The 6125-nt window shown below is 44.1% G+C and overlaps 1 pseudogene; it reads right to left on the bottom strand.

Annotated features, from left to right (window-relative positions):
- Window positions 1–2615: 2615 nt before the first annotated feature.
- On the bottom strand, window positions 2616–4675 carry LOC127650858 (uncharacterized; annotated as a pseudogene).
- Between the last annotated feature and the right edge of the window lie 1450 nt (window positions 4676–6125).

A 6125-nucleotide genomic window follows, 5' to 3' on the forward strand; every position in this document is an offset into this window, starting at 1 on the left:
GGCGGGCAAAGGTGTGCTGCTACCGAGTCCTCGACCGGAGGGATGGAGGAGTAGCCTCTCTCGGTGGCGCCGTCCACCAACGCGAGAGAGGTGGAGACGTGGGAACGGGTCCTGGCCGAAAAAGGAGCGTTCCACGACTCATAGAGGACGTCATTCAAACTGCAAAGTGTTTACATATGTGTACACTCGCAATAAAACACAACATTGTGCTTTTATCACATTCTAAACTTTTGTCAAACTGTAACCTACAACTGTCACCCAACCAAACACACACAGTTTTAAAAGCAAAACATATTTATCAAACCTCATTTCAAAACAGTCTGTGGGTTCCATCTTTTTGAACATTAATCATATCGCATTGATTTTAATTTCTTGTCCTCAGAGCAGAGATACATATTCTACATTGATTAAAAAAGAAAATCATATGTGTTTTTAATGGTACTATTATTTTCTCTACAAGCTATTAATAATGCTTTTATTGTCTTAGGTGAATCACTCCATGCGACTCAGCCAGAAGCCCCTACAGCCATGGGTCATCCTTACAGCATGTGGGGAAGTGGAGAGCGCTCACTGCACTTGTATGGCTGGCATGGCCGAGAAGTGCGCACATGTGGCAGCCCTCCTGTACAAGATCGATGCAGCTGTGCGTCTGCGGGGAAATGTAACTCCAACAGATGTTGAAGCATACTGGGTGATGCCCTCAAATATAACCAAAGTGCGGGGAGTGCCTGGCCATACTATTGACTTTACAACAAGCTCAGCCCGAAAAAATGCACTTGATCGGCAGTCTGTGGAGACACGAGCACAGCACCCAAGATCCGGACCCGCTCAGGTGGCACATGTTTGCCGCAGAAGACACTTGCCAATTTAAAACCCCTCACAGAACTCATGCATGCACACAGGTCCGGACTGTGCTCTGTAATGGAGGAATTCTGCCACCTCTATGCTGACCCCATTCAGCCATGTGTCCTGCCTAAGTCACTGCTGCGTCTTCGCGACCCACGAATGGATGGCTGTGAATTGTCGGTCCTGCTTCAACACTGTGAGGGCCTGACAAACCTTGTGGCAGTGACAGCCACAGAGGTAGCTGCACTGGAAAAGAACACAAGATAGCAGCACAGGTCTGACATATGGCACAGCACACGGGCTGGAAGGATAACCGCCTCCATCATACACGCTGTTGTCTCCACCTCCATAACCAGACCAGCAAAGTCAACTGTGGAGAAGGTGTGCTATCCACAGAAACATTCACTGAGAAAGACTGACAATTGCCCAGAGGCTATTAAATGGGGGAGAGAAAAAGAGGATACGGCAAGGTTCTCCTACATCACACAGACGGAGCTGCGGCACAGGGACATGAAAGTGGAACACTGTGGATTCATAATCAACCCTTCTTTCCCCGAAATAGGTGCGACTCCTGATGCACTTGTGCATTGTGCATGTTGCGGGAAAGGATGTGTGGAGATTAAATGCCCTTTTAAGCACCAGGACCATAACATTCTGCAGGCATGTACTGACAAGGAGTTTTGTCTGCAGTTCACAGAAGGAAGGATGGAGTTGAAGCAGACCCACAAGTACTATAAACAGGTACAAACCCAGATCTTTGTCACCGAGTCACATTTCTGTGACTTTGTTGTTTGGACGACCAAAAGTCTTGCAAGCGTGTCATGCCTGACATAGAACTTTGGGAGACACTTTTGCCAACCGCACAAATTTTTTTTAACACGGTTGTCTTACCTGAGCTTGTAGCCCGTCACTACACTCAACCCCCACCCCCTGTGCCTTCAGCTGAGCTACCTGTGCCATCAGCCGATTCCCAGCCCACAGACAAACCCAAAAAACGAGCACACAACACAGTCAGAAAAACATTGGCCACATTACAGCCAGGTAAAACACCCAAGCACAAGGTTGTCCCACCAGCCCCTACCAGCACCCCCCCTTCAGCTGACCTACCTGTGCCATTATTTCATTCACAGCCCACAGAAAAAATCAAAAAACGAGCACGAAAAAACACAATCAAAACACCATTTGCCACACTTACGCCAGGTAACACACCCCAGCCCAAAAGAAGGGCATGTGAAAAGGCTGTGTTGTGGTGCTTTTGCAGACAGCCTGAAGAGCTTGATGACATGGTTGCTTGTGATAATCAGAACTGTCCTATACAGTGGTTCCATTTAGGTTGCGTAGGATTCAGCAGCGCACCAGCCAGAGAAGAGTTATGGCAATGCGATGCTTGCACATGTCAGTGACTTATCACCAACAACCTACCTCATACATTTCCAGTTATCTTTTCTATGGAGCCTTAATAATGTAAATGTCTTCATGTAAATGTATATATATATGTTAAATATGTAAAGAAACTGGAATTAAGTTGGCTTTTACTACTATTTAAGTAATGCAAATGTGTTTGCAACCAAATAACACTGATTTTGCACAATTCTTCCTTAATACAGATAAATGAGGCAGAAATTCATTCAGTCTTTGTGTATTTTATTTACAGAGATTGCTCAGAATCATTACATGTGAGAAGTGACATAAAAACATCTTTTGAAAAAAAAAGAAAAACATTTTCATGTTAGATGTGAGCATGGTGTATAATTCTAACACGACGGCTTCACAACAATACTTGGACACATATTGGTCAAAGCACAGCACACAACCACAATTTTATCCAGCAAAGTCTTATCCTCCCCCTCACAAGGCACCACAAATCCCAGGCGTATAGTGTCATTTAATATGTTAAACTTAGAGCGCATACACCCTATCACTCGCTCCACGTGGATCCTGACATGAGCTAACTTCCTGGTCTATTCAACATCTTTTGCATTAAGTTGGCTGTGGCCCCTGGTGAAGGCAGGTATTTTCAGTGTAGCACCCACAAGGGCAACACTTTCTTTAATATCAAATCCACGGTCCGCTAACACTAGGTCTCCAGGCGAGAGCTTCTGAAGAAAGCCACAGTTCTCTGTGATCTGCTTATCACTGGCACGCGCCCCCCACCCTTTGGAAATGAAAGAAATAGTACCTTGTGGTGTTATGCCAATGAGATATTTCATTGTGTGCCTGCTTTTGTAGTTTGAATATGTCTGTGCCTTTGCACGTAGATTTTGTGCCCTTTCTATGAAAAGCTCAAAGCAGTCAATAATAACAGTAACACGATTACCAAACATCTCTACATACTGATGTGGCATACTTGCCTGTATAAAATGTCGCTTTGGCCAGTACACGAAAGGGCTGAGGTGTGCATGCAGTACATTGATGGTCTCAATGAACAGATTGGATGCGGTTTGTCGGCTAATGTCAAAGAGGTGTGCAACATGTTCAACAGGCAGATCAAGTCTTAAGCGCATAAGGGTCAGGAGGCGCATTTGAAAATGGGAGAGTTTTCTTTCTTTTGTTTTTGGTAGACTGGGAATGATTTGTATCAGCACACCCATCAATAGACTGAAAGATGGAAGGCCAGTGTAGTACTTCACCTTTGAATCATTGTCTTTGAGAAAAATCTCATCCAGGGCCTTTTTAGAGAGCTCTCCCTTCAGTTTTCGATTCTCCTCCTGCAAGCGGATTATTTCTTTGAGTCTGAGGCCACACATGATGCACATCTGCTGTTCATCTGCATTCCCCACTGGAGCACCATCATCCCCTGATGTTTCAGTTTCCATATCTTCCTCTCTCCCTGCATTGTCTGGGGTTGGTGGCAGGGGCAGGGGCTGAGTCTCTTGTCCTTCCATCTCAGCCACGTGTGCAGAGTAGTCTGATTGTAATAACATTAAGAAGCATACACTGTAAATCTCTGTACTTGCCTGATGCTCAGGGCCCACTTTTTTCAAAACAGTATAATCTGGATAAAAATGTTCCACGAGTGTGTGTGTGTGTGTGTGTGAGAAGAGAGAGAGTGTGTTAGTGTGTGAGAGAAGAGGGAGAGAGAGAGAGAGAAAGAGAGAGTGTGTGTGCGACTGTGCGTGCAACCCTATACATTATAGGGCCAAAATATCCCCACAAAGATGGCAATATCCGAAATACTTGTCCTTGTGGGGAATGTTTTTTTTGGGGGGAAAACAGTTTATAAACAGACTAAGTGAAAATGTAAGAATGCAGAAATTTTTCTGTGATAGGTTATTCCATCTTCCGCTTCATGAAACATGTTAATGCCCAGTAGTACACATATATGGTTCTTTAATGTATTTGCATTGTACTAAAATTGAAAATTTTGAAACCTCTGGTGTACTTGCGTCTGTTACCAATATTTACCTAAGAACAAATGTGCTGCTTCATTCAACTCAGTCTCATGACCAATGTGGACAGTGCCCGGCGATGGGGGTGGATTCACGGGACCTTCCATCTCAGTTGCAGGTGTAGTGTTGTCTGACAGTAACAATTGAAATGAATGTTACTGAATGTCACATCACAACCTTTATTCCAAAGTAATCCAGATTAGATATAAACAGGGGGCAACATATATTGTATTCTTTTACTATTTACCTGGGTATAAAGGTGCTGCATTATCCAAATCAGCCTCAGGACCAGTGTTGTCAGTGCCTAGCGATGGGGGTTGCTGTTGTTGTGACCTCGTCGCTCTTCTCCTAAACCGCTTGAACCGGTCTGTGTTCGTAGCTTTGACCTCAGTATGGCCGAGGTATAAAGAAGGGGCCCAGTCAGGATCACACTCCAACATTTCATAGGCAGGTTTGCCTGCAAACACAGTCACCAAATAAATTGCTATGTAGCCTAGATGTACAACATTTAAAACTGATTAACGTTACGCTTTAGTACATTGGTAACTTAAGCTCATTTTCTAGCCATTTCATGCCAGTTAACAGTTAACATTGGCCTAATGTCAAATCTAATGGTCTAGTTAAATCAAACAAAACACGCTGGTTATTTGCTCACAAAAATAACATTTACAGAGAGTAATGGTAACTTACCTTTGTGAAAATGCTTTGAACACACCATCATGTGTGGTGGAGCGTTATCGAAGGTAATCTTGGGCCTCCTTACTGCTGCTATCCATGCCATTCGTCACCTTTTTGTCACCTCTGAAACATGGCTTGTAGTATTATTTTTCCACGCTGGAAAACGATAAAAGGATTTTCCGTTCTTAAGCTTTACGCCACTTCTATCGTGAGAACGACTATTGCAGTTTATAACACAGCAGGTAGACGGCATCTTGAACACTGCGTTCTTCCCTCTATGCAATCAAGTCTGGCGCCTTCAGTTTGTGCCGCGGATTCCCAAAATGCTTTGCGTTCACCACTCGTAACACGTCACGATGACGTCACATTAGCAATCTCTGTATGACTGCCCCCTGCTGTACAATACGTAAATAATGCTGAGAGCAATCGAGACGCGTTGCGGGATGTTTATGAATGAGTTGGGACGCGGTATTTGTAGGCTACACAGAAGCCGTGTAGAACTGCAGTTTGCTGTTAAATGGTCAGAGTGCTGCACGGCAGCGAGCTTGCGTTAAAATGTCGTTGCGTTGGTTTGAAAAGTACTTTGTCATTAGATTATGGGTCGATTGAATGGAATTGTGTTGCATGATGCCCCTGTGTTCAGAATGAAATAAATGACGCTCCGAAAGGCACTTTGGAGGGAGAAACAATCGTGATACTCATGTTAGAATAGAGCACGCGCCTAAACAAGCTGCAGCGAGGTAATGAGGCTGACGGGCATCACCTAGGCAGAACCCGGTTAAGCATGTTGGGGTTGAAATGGTGGTTGTATTGAATAGTTAATCTTCGTTTCACGCGCTTTCAAAAAATGGAATTCTAATGGCATGAAGCCCGAACGGCGCCCGGAATCGCCCAGAATCCACATTAATCTGTTTTCGTTTGAGAACTACAGCAGTGTTTGGAGTTTCCTAATGTAGGCCTAATTGTTTTCAAAAGTATTAATTAATGGAGACCGTTTTCGAAAAACGCTAATTTTTTGGTGAAGGGAAATGCCGTTCCAGTGTGGGAAGTCGTGAATGTAACAAAATCAATGTTTTCAAACCAAATGTACTAGTGTTAATTGTTGTGGTGGTTGCTCATGCAAAAGTCGCCACCACAAGGTTATCCTGGGGGTTGCCAAGGTCTGTTAAGGGTTTTTAAGACCCCTGTAATCGTCTTTAATTCAAAGACATT

Source organism: Xyrauchen texanus, chromosome 10 (assembly GCF_025860055.1).
Source record: "Xyrauchen texanus isolate HMW12.3.18 chromosome 10, RBS_HiC_50CHRs, whole genome shotgun sequence".
NCBI lineage: Eukaryota > Metazoa > Chordata > Actinopteri > Cypriniformes > Catostomidae > Xyrauchen > Xyrauchen texanus.